The sequence below is a fragment of the Elaeis guineensis genome, chromosome 1 (genome assembly GCF_000442705.2).
Source record: "Elaeis guineensis isolate ETL-2024a chromosome 1, EG11, whole genome shotgun sequence".
NCBI classification, from domain to species: domain Eukaryota; kingdom Viridiplantae; phylum Streptophyta; class Magnoliopsida; order Arecales; family Arecaceae; genus Elaeis; species Elaeis guineensis.
In genome coordinates this window covers 58949969-58961147 of record NC_025993.2, presented here as the reverse complement: position 1 = coordinate 58961147, position 11179 = coordinate 58949969, and the positions used below count along the sequence as shown (strand labels likewise).

Here is an 11179-nt window from a genome sequence, read left to right as displayed (position 1 = left end):
CCGGCGGCGGCGGTCGGTGTGGAGCAATTTGACTCGCTGGCACAGCAGGTCAGAGGCCTCGTCGAAGCCGTACAAGCAATGCAGCAGCAGCAACCACAGGCGTCGGCGCATCCGGAAGGGGCATCTCCGGAATGCCAGAACCCGACGATGGGGCGGGCCACCTGGGCCAGCCGCCCCATCCTCCCCGGGAAAATAAATCCGAGGGTAGAGAGCCCTCAATCGGATCACGACTCCACCCCTGGAAGATCCCTGCCCCCGTACTGCCAAAGGACTCTCGAGACTCGAAGTCGAGAGGATTTCCTGGACCGGAGGCTCCAGGAGATGAACCGACGGATTGAAGAACTCCACCACGCGCACCCCACTTATGGTGAGGATATTTGCACTGACCCTCCCTTCTCTCAAATGATCATGCAGGAACCTATCCCGCCAAACTTCAAGCTTCCCCAGTTCGAAAGCTACGACGGGACTTCGGACCCGGTCGATCATCTGGAGGCCTTCCGGACGATGATGCTGCTTCACGGCGCTCTTGACGCCATCTTATGCCGGGCTTTCCCGTCTACTTTGAAGGGAGCAGCGAGGAATTGGTACTCGGCTTTGAAGTCGGGTACCATCTTTTCCTTCGATCAAATGAGCCACCAATTTGTGGCCCATTTTGTCAGCAGCCGGCGTCCCCGAAAGGGTTCGGAGTCCCTCATCAACATCAAGCAGAGGGAAGGGGAGTCCATACGGGCCTACGTCAACCGCTTTAATATCGCGGCGTTGGAGGTCTGGAACTTGGACCAGTCAGTTGCCATGGTCGCCCTGAAAGGCGGCCTTCAGAAGAATGATCTTTTGTACTCCCTGGAGAAGAAGTACCCCAGGGATTTTGCTGATTTACTGGCTCGGGCTGAAGGATACGCCCGGGCGGAAGAAGCCTTCAAAATGAAGGATGAAGAGACAGTAAGGGAGCGTCAAGCGGGAGATTCGAGTAAGCCCGTAGTTGAGAAAAGGTCGAAGGAAGCCCGGCTGCGTTCCCGCTCCCCTCCTGGACATAGGCGCGCCCATACCCCACCCCGGGCACGCAGGCAGAGAAGCCCGGACCGCGGGGTTCGACGGGGCTCCCCACCAGGGAAATTCTGCAACTACGCCCTTCTCAACGCCTCAAAGGCCCAGGTACTGATGGAGGTCAGGGAGCAGCTCCCTAGGCTAGAGAGGATGCGCACACACCCCGGGAAGCGCAACCCCAACAAGTTCTGCCTCTACCATCGCGACCACGACCACGACACGGAGGAATGCATCCAGCTCCAGGATGAGATCGAGGAGCTCATTCGGCGAGGTCGACTCGACAGATTCATCCGCCGCAGGCCTGAGGGTAGAGGAGACCGGCCAAGAGCCCTCCCACAGCCTGAACCGCAGAAAAGGGAGGAACAGCCCGGGGACCGGCCTCCCATCGGGACCATCGACTCCATCACCGGAGGGCCTCAAGGAGGAGCGGGAAAACTGTAAATGTATCACTTACGATTTCACCTTGAATCTATTTTTCTTTCTACCTAACGTGCCTTTCCCACCTGGCGTGGATGTATTATGACTGGATATGATCCCTCCAAAAATACAGCCATGTCAGGAATAGGAGGAGAACCTCATCCTGACATGAGCAAAGTCAAAGGCCCGGTTCTTTTAGACCGGATGGGGGGAGAGGCCTTACAATGCCCTAATGTGCCCCCACAGCCATGTCAGGAACAGGAGGAGAACCTCGTCCTGACATGAGCAAAGTCAAAGGCCCGGTTCTTTTAGACCGGATGGGGGGAGAGGCCTTACAACGCCCGTATGTGCCCCCACAGCCCTGTTAGGGACAGGAGAAGAACCTCGCCCTAACTTGAGCAAAGTCGAAGGCCCGGTTCTTTTAGATCGGATGGGGGGAGAGGCCTTACAATGCCCTAATGTGCCCCCACAGCCATGTCAGGAACAGGAGGAGAACCTCGTCCTGACATGAGCAAAGTCAAAGGCCCGGTTCTTTTAGATCGGATGGGGGGAGAGGCCTTACAACACCCTAATGTGCCCCCACAGCCATGTCAGGAACAGGAGGAGAACCTCATCCTGACATGAGCAAAGTCGAAGGCCTGGTTCTTTTAGACCGGATGGGGGAGAGGCCTTACAGCGCCCTAACACGCCCCCACAAGCCAGGCTGATAACGAGAGGAGAACCTCACACCGGCTCGAGCAAAATGGAAGGCCCGGACTCCTACGGGAGCCGGGTTCCTACGCCAAGGAAGGCCTCACCCGGACTCCTACGGGAGCCGGGTTCCGCCGCCAAGGAGACTTCACCCAGACTCCTACGGGAGCCGGGTTCCACCGCCAAGGAAGACTTCACCCGGACTCCTACGGGAGCCGGGTTCCAACGACAAGGTAGGCCTCACCCGGACTCCTACGGGAGCCGGGTTCCAACGACAAGGAAGACTTCACCCGGACTCCTACGGGAGCCGGGTTCCGTCGCCAAGGAAGACTTCACCCAAACTCCTACGGGAGCCGGGTTCCAACGATAAGGTAGGCCTCACCCGGACTCCTACGGGAGCCGGGTTCCAACGACAAGGAAGACTTCACCCAGACTCCTACGGGAGCCGGGTTCCGCCGCCAAGGAAGACTTCACCCGGACTCCTACGGGAGCCGGGTTCCAATGACAAGGTAGGCCTCACCCGGACTCCTACGGGAGTCGGGTTCCAACGACAAGGAAGACTTCACCCGGACTCCTACGGGAGCCGGGTTCCGCCGCCAAGGAAGACTTCACCCGGACTCCTACGGGAGCCGGGTTCCTATGCCAAGGAAGACTCCACCCGGACTCCTACGGGAGCCGGGTTCTGCCTACAAGGAAGACTTCGCCCGGACTCCTACGGGAGCCGGGCTCCATCCGCAACTTCTGCAGCAAGGGTTAATGGTGACGAAACTCGGCCGCATAACAAGATCGGATGAAAGGAAAAAGCCCCCCCCCCCCACGACGACGTCTACGTCAAGCAAGTCAAACGACAAGAAAGGTTCAGCAGACAACAATATCAGTGCGACGCATGGACGAGGTAACACAAAACACTCTTTTTTCCATTTTTGATATACACACTACAAGGCCAGGACGGCCAAGGAAAGAAGGACAAAACGACAAAAAGGAAGTAACTACATGATAAGACATAAAGACAAAAGAGCTCTAAGGAGGCCCTGCTCCCTCCGACCTAGGGTTATCTACTCCATCCCTCAACCAGGACTGCCTCAGGTTCTCCATTGCTTCTTCTAGTTCTTCTCTCTTCCGCAGCGCGTCCTGGAGCGCCCGATGAAGTTGCTGGCTCTCAGCCTCTGCTTCTCGACGCCACTTCCGCAAAACTTTGGACTCTGCCTCTGCGTCTACGACGGCCTTCCGCTCAAGTGCCAGTTGGATCTTCACTTGTTGCAGCTCGGCTGTCTTCTCTCCGAGGGAGACAGAAATCCCTTCAACAGTGCCTCTCAGGGCTTGGAGCTCTTCGGAATCTTTGGCGGAAGTAAGCTGCACCCTATTGACCAGCTGCCTCTAGAGACGAACGACCTCGTCAGCCACCGTCCAGAATCTCCCTTTGTACTCTTCCACTTGCCGGCGCCAGCTGGCCCGCTGCACGTCGTGGCTCATCTCGGCGTCCTGAAGCTGCTTCTGAAGGTCGGAGACCTTCTGCGACCACTTCTGTCCATCATCAACCCGAGCCAAGAGCCGGGATGAGTTTCCTTCCAGCTGGCCGATCTTCCTCTTCGCAGCTGATAGTTCCACCTTAAGGGCGCTGATCCTGGCTTCTTGAGCCCAAATTCGGTCGCTGGTGCTCTTCTTGCTTTCCTCGAGCTCCTTTGTGAAGTTCGCCTTCCTCCGGCTGTAATCCATGATCGCCTTCACATGGAGACTGCGAAAGTGGGCGGCCTCAGCGGCGGCTTCAGAATGGCCTTCTCTCGATTTGCGGAGCTCGCCTTCCGACTTCTTCAACTTCTTCGTCAGGTGAAGGACCTCTTTTTTCAACCGCTGGATTGTCGATTTCAGCGGGACCCCCAGGGGCAAGGGGAGAGCTTCAGCAGGGCACTGCCATCGGAAGATGCAAGCATCAAAGATCGACTCATTACAAGAAGAAAAGCAGAAAGAGGGAGGAGGGGGAAGGAGAAGCCATCCACAATAAGAAATTTGACTTTATTGATTGAATAATTTTGAAGACAAACAGAAAGGAAATATGGCGACAAAATAAGGGCACAGGATCAGAGGTCTCAGACCTCAGGGGCAGGAGGTGGAGAACTCGGCGCGGGGGGTGCGACCGCAGTGGCGGCGGACGAGGGGCCGGCCTCGTCTTCAGACTCCTCAAGAAAGCCGAGGTCGAGTTCGGGGAATTTGCTGGCCACCTTCTCTTGGCAGAGCTCGAACCCCTTGGTGAACGCCTCCTGGCCGAACTGGACATTCAGGACCCTCATCTCCGCGGAGGCCTTGAATTCCTCCACCGTAAGAGCCCTGGCCTCCGAGACCAGAACCAGAGTTTGCTCGACCAAATGGGCGACCTCGGCCTCCACCTTCCTCGCCGACTCCTCCAAGATCCGTCTCTCCTCTTCCCGGGCTTGCCTTTCTCTTTCCAGGGCCTCCTGGAGGGCGACTACTTCAACCGTCTTCGCTTGGAGGCGAGCAACCTCGGCTTGGCAGCGTTCCTCCGCCTGAAGGAGGTCCCTTCTCATGCGGCTCGTCGCCTCGACATAGGCGAAGAGCTGGTGCCCAATCTGCAAGGATGGATAGAGAATTACGACAAAGGCCGAGTGACCGTGTAAATAAATATCCGCTTACCTCGAGGAAGGACCCCAAGGAGTCCCAAGCCCGCTGCTCAGGATCGGCGCGGTCGATCCTCTCCACGACGTCGGACAGGATGCAGCCATCGAGCAGCCGCCTGATCAAGTCCCTATCGTTGAAGGGGTTCTCCGATCCCTCCTCGGAGCAGACGGACTCGTCTGCAGCAGCTCGATGGCTACTCGCCCTGCGAGCCACCGATTTCCTCCTCCTCCCCGCAGCAGGCGCCTCCGTGGGGCGAACCCCCGGAGCGGGGGCCCCAGCCGGCGGGCTCCTCGAGGAGGCCCGGGGAGCCACTGGCTTGACGTCTGAAGGAATGTCGATGGTCGGGGCCGCCCGGACGGGCGCAGCCAAGCTCGTCTCCTCCGCCCTGGCCCTCTTCGCCGATCCGGAGGCCGCCGCGCCCTTTCTCTTCTGAGCTCTCATGCCCCTGGCGAGCATCCGCATCGCTTCGGCGTCCATTGCTAAAAAAAAAAAAAAAAGAAAAGGAAAAAGAAGCAACACCGATCAATCAAGAGTCAAAAAAAAAAAAAAAAAAAGAAAAGAAAGAAAAAAAGAGAAAGAAAGAAAAAGAAGAGAGTGGGAAGGAAAAAGAGGTAAAGAAAAGAAGAAGAGGAAGGCAAGAAAAGAAAAGATAAGATGAATACTCGCTGGATCCTGAGGGCTCAGGCCGATGTTGAAAAGAAGCTGCTCCCTCAGAAGATTAGGAAGGGAAGGAGCGGGATAAGTTAGAAGCTTCTGGGCGGCCTGGAGGTCGTCCTCCCCCAGGCTAGGAGCCCGACGGACGGAATCCCTCAGAGAACCCCAAGGGGGCAGGCCCAGTTCCAGGGTCGGGCAGTGGACGAAGAGGTATTTCCCCTTCCAATTGTGAATCGAAGAAGGGGCGCCCTTCAGCAACCCCTTCTTATCGAATTGGGGGGAGAAGTACCACCAGTCCTTCGCCGAAGGATGGCGTTTGAAAGTGTAAAAATGCCTAAACAAGGAGAGGGATGGCTGAACCTCGACTATGTGGCAGAGGGAGAGAAACCCTATCAGAAACCTAAAGGAATTCGGGGCCACGGAAGCGAGAGATATGTCCAAGAAGCGGAAGAAGGAAGCAACAAAGGCAGGAAGCAGAAGCCAGAGTCCGGCACGGAACGCTTCCTGATACAAACAGAAGCGACCGGGAGGCGGAGTGCTGGCCCGGTCAGAGGGGCCAGGTAGCTCCAGATCGTACTCCGGAGGAACCCCATACCGAACCCTTATCAGAAGGAGTTCCTCCGAAGTCGTCGAACATGGAATAACGCCCGGTGCGAAAATCGGGCGAGGCCCAGCCCCGGACATGGGTTCGTCCGGAGAGACAGGGACCTGGGGGTTTGAAGCAGAAGAACTCTCGGAACTACCGGAGACAGAAGAGCCAGAGGACATTTTGAGCAGTTTCGAAGGGAAAATCTAAAGGACCCTAAAAGGACGGATCGAAAGGGGAACGAGAGGCTGAAGGCTAACTCGGAGGGAGGCACAAAAGTAATGATGAGAGGAGAAGCCCCTAGGCGGTGAGAGGAAGGTTGGCACTAACCTATGTTACTCTGAGGGACCTGGGGGACGAGAAATGGGAGGCGCCTACGGCTCGAGAAGAAGCTCACTAAAGCAGGGCTCTCGAAGAGAAGACGGACACCAGCGAAAACTCAGGAATGGAGTAGGACACCTAAAGGGGGGAGGACGGGTTTAAATAGACCCTGGGATCCGGCGCCATAATGATCGCGAATCCCCCAGGCCAGCCCATATACGACACGTATCCCACTCCCCCTGGCAGACGGCTAAAAGTGGCTGACGGTTGGCAGGATCATAATTGCACCATACCTAGGCCAGAGTACCTGCAGGATTTTCGAAGCGTCCCCTCGTACCGCTCCAATTCGAAAAGACTCCGGCACGTGCTCATTTAATGCCAAAATATCTGGAGGCGGCAGTGCGCAGGATTCGAAGGGACGGTTCCGGCTATGCCCATCTCTCTCTGTACTTCCTTCGTTTGAAATTCAAACTCGGAAGTAGGAGGACTGGTGTTGGGTATAAAATACTCACAGCTGAAACCCTCAGCGGAATCGACTACATGACAGCTCCGCCCGGACACCTACGGGAGCCGGGCTCCGTCACCGAGAACTCCCATAGCTTCAGCCGCAAGCGAGCTCCGCCCAGACTCCTACGGGAGCCGAGCTCCGCCGCCGACATCGACTACAGGACAGCTCCGCCCGGACTCCTACGGGAGCCGGGCTCCACCGCCGACATCAACTACAGCACAGCTCCGCCCGGACTCCTACGGGAGCCGGGCTCCACCGCCGACATCGACTACAGGACAGCTCCGCCCAGACTCCTACGGGAGCCGGGCTCCACCGCCGACATCAACTACAGCACAGCTCCGCCCGGACTCCTACGGGAGCCGGGCTCCACCGCCGACATCGACTACAGGACAGCTCCGCCCGGACTCCTACGGGAGCCGGGCTCCACCGCCGACATCAACTACAGCACAGCTCCGCCCGGACTCCTACGGGAGCCGGGCTCCGCCGCCGACATCGACTACAGCACAGCTCCGCCCGGACTCCTACGGGAGCCAGGCTCCGCCACCGACATCGACGACAGCATAGCTCCGCTTGGACTCCTACGGGAGCCGGGCTCCATCGCCGACATCAACTACAGCACAGCTCCGCCCGGACTCCTACGAGAGCCGGTCTCCACCGCCGACATCAACTACAGCACAGCTCCGCCCGGACTCCTACGGGAGCCAGGCTCCGTCGCCGACATCGACTACAGCTTCAGCCGCAAGCGAACTCCGCCCGGACTCCTACGGGAGCCGGGCTCCACCGTCGACATCGACTGCAGGACAGCTCCGTCCGGACTCCTACGGGAGCCGGGCTCCGTCCTCAGCATCAACCGCTGGTAGGCCTCGTCCGGACTCCTACGGGAGCCGGACCTCCCCTCTGACTTTAATTGCAGGGAGACTTCGCCCGTGCTCTTATGGGAGCCGGGCTTCATCCTCGACACCAACAATTGCAGCCGCAAGCAGACTCCGCCCGGACTCCTACGGGAGCCGGGCTCCGTCCTCAACAACGACTGCTGGTAAGCCCCGTCCGGACTCCTACGGGAGCCGGACTCCGCCTTTAACTCTAATTGCAGGAAGACCACGCCCGGACTCCTACGGGGGTCGGACTCCGACCGCTGCCAAACTTCAGCCGATGGATCTGCACCCCCTGGCAGGCCACCATAACGGCCACGATCCTGCTCCACTTCCTGTGGCGGATTCCGTGCAGCTCCATCATTCCCTGACAGGCTGCAGTAACCACCGCAGCTCTGCTCCACTTCCTGTGGCGGATTCCGCACAGCTCCACTACCCCCTGGCAGGCCACAATAACGGCCACGAACCTGCTCCACCTCCTGCGACGGATGCCGGGCGATTCTCCCATCCGCTGGCAAGTCACGACAACGGATGCTGCTCCACTCCTCGCAACTGATTCCACGTGGCGAGCTGCGGTGATAGCCACGATTCCGCTCCACTACCCTTCGCAATAAATTCCCCCTGACTATGGGCGGCCCACGACCAGACGGTTACAGACGTCGCCATCAATCCGTTACTTCCTCCGCCTATAAAAAGGGAGGGATCCAGATACGTTATTCTCTAAGATCATTTCTTATCTCAAAACTCTGCTAAATTCTCCGTTCGAGCACTCCATTCTTGTTGAGGCAGAGAACTGACTTGAGCATCGGAGGGTCTTGCCGGAGCAACCCCACCTCCGGTTTAGACTTCCTTTGCAGGTCCCGACGGTGACCGCGGCTTCCCCAGCTCCAGCTTCTCCGACGCAGGCAGATTTTTGCACCAACAGACAGACTCTTCCATACAGAGCGATCCTTTATTCTTAAAAAAAATGAAGATCAGTTAAAACAAAATAAAAAAAATTTGGATTGCCTCCCAAAAAGTGCTAAGTTTAACGTCTTCAGCCAGATGTCATATGCAATAAAACTAACAAAAGGTGGGCAATGGCTCATACTTGGTTGTCCATGAAGGAATGGTTTTATCGTGTGGTGTATCCAATAAGGTGTTAACTTCTTTCATATATCCCTCAAAGTCATACACTCCAAAGTGAGCCAAGCAAGTATCTAAGGGGTCTGGTGCTAGAATTGTGGGTGTTGCATCTTCTATAATGTCTTCTAGTGTATCTACTTCGAAGCAACTATCCATTGATGGACCTTGGGAAGCACCAAACACATTCAATCTTAGTTTCTTATTCCCAAATGATACGTCCATGACTCCTGTCCTACAATTAATGCATGCATTTGCCGTAGCTAGGAAGAGTCATCCTAAGATAATGAGAATTTGTCTGGGGTTGCCACTTAGTTCCATGTCGAGAACCAGAAAATCAATTGGAAAGTAAAATTCATCTACCTTGACCAAGACATCCTCAAGCATTCTACGTGGTTTCTTAATTGATCTGTCGACTAATTGCAGTGTGACTGATGTGGGTTTTAGTTCTCCGAATCCAAAAAGTTCATACACCAAACTAGGTAAAAGATTCACACTTGCCCCTAAGTCCAGAAGAGCTTTTTCAATGTGATAATCTCCTATAACACAAGAAATGATGGGGGCTCCTAGGTCCTTAAGCTTTGGAGGAGTGGCATGCTGGATGACAAAACTAGCCTGTTCAATGAGGCATATTTTCTTTGGGATCTGTGATCTAAATTTATATTTTTGGGTGCACAAATCCTTCAAAAATTTGGCATAAGCAGGGACCTGTTTGATTGTGTCTAGAAGGGGAAGATTAATTTGGACTTGCTTAAGCAATTCCAACATCTCGTCGAGTCTTCCTCCCTTCTTATCTGTAGGAATAGGAGCTTTCAGGGCATCCGAAAATGGGGCTTTAGGCAAGTAAGATGATTCTGGTGTAGTTGGTTCATTCTCTATTTTAAGGTCCTCCTTGTTCTTGGGTGATTTGGCTTTGGATAGAGGTTTAGGGTCGATCTCATTGATTTTACCAGTGTGTTCAATGACCTTTCCACTTCTCAGAGTCATGATTGATTTGGCATGTTCAGAAAAAATTTTTGGGGTATTAGAGCTCTCAATCACAAATTGCTCTCTTGGGTTGCTCTCGGGTTGGCTAGGTAATTTTCCTCCTTCCCTCCTACTGAATGTAGTCGCTAGTTGACCTATTTGGGTCTCTAGCTTAGCAATGGATTATGTGTGGGAGTTAAGGGTCTAAGTGTTGACTTCTAATCATTCTAGTACTTTCAAAACTTTTTTCTCAAAAGCTGAGCTGTGACCAGTAGTAGACGGTTGAGAAGCATTTTGAAATTGATGGTATGGTCCATCCCTATATGTTGGGTCCTGATATTGAGGTCGAGGTGCGGCAGGGCCAACCATTGGTTGTGGTCTCCAGAAAAAATTTGGATGGTTTCTCCAACCGGGGTTATAAGTGCTCGAATATGAATCGTTTCCTGGTCTGCGAGCTTGTTGGACTTGAGGTTGCTGAACTTGCTCATGCACAAACTCAGAAAATTGAGGTGTGGCTGGGCATTCACTAACAAAATGGTTCAAACTTGCACACAATGCACAAACTTCTTGGATTGGGTTAGGTAAAATTGGGGATTGTCCAGTATTTAGAAGACGGTCTAATTTTTGGGACAGTTCATCTACCTTACTATAGAAATCCATGGCATTTTCAATTTGATAAATTCTACTTCTTTTTTGTTGAAGCATAGGTTGTTCTCTAGAGGTGGCAGACATATGATGTAGGAAATTCTCACTAAGTGTTTCAAAGAGCTGCCAGGCTTCATCCTCACTCTTTAGCATGAATATCCCACCACATGATGTATCAACCATTTGTCGGTGTTTCTCCGATAGACCATCATAAAAATACTGACAAAGTTACCATTTAGGGACAGCATGGTGTGGACATTTATGAATGAGATCCCTTAACCTTTCCCATGTCTCATGAAAAAGTTCACCCTCTAATTGGGAAAAACTGATGATAGCTTTTCTAATTTGATTTATTTTTCCAATTGAAAAGTATTTCTTGAGAAATTCTCTCTGAAGATGATCCCAAGTTGAAATGGTTATAGAGTCTAAGGAGTTTAACCAATGTTTGGCTTTGTCCTTAAGTGAGAAAGGGAACAGTTTCAACCTAAGGGCATCATCTAAGAAGTTTTGGATTTTTACTGTGGTACAAATTTCAAAAAATTCATCCAAGTGTTTGTATGGGTCCTCGTTACTAAGTCCATAGAACAATGGCAACATTTGAATAATGCTAGACTTAATCTCATATTGGGTAGCTTCTACTGGAGGTGCTTGAATGCATGGAGAGTAGGTATACGAGGATGGAGTGAAGTATTCTCTTAATGAGCATGGAGGATTAGCCTC

General features: G+C 53.9%; 1 non-coding gene across 1 annotated transcript; it reads left to right on the top strand.

Moving 5' to 3' along the window:
* Positions 1–10700: 10700 nt before the first annotated feature.
* LOC140854889 (small nucleolar RNA R71) lies at positions 10701–10806 on the top strand. The gene has a single exon (XR_012137983.1). It is a non-coding gene; the product is annotated as a small nucleolar RNA R71 (small nucleolar RNA).
* Positions 10807–11179: the final 373 nt, after the last annotated feature.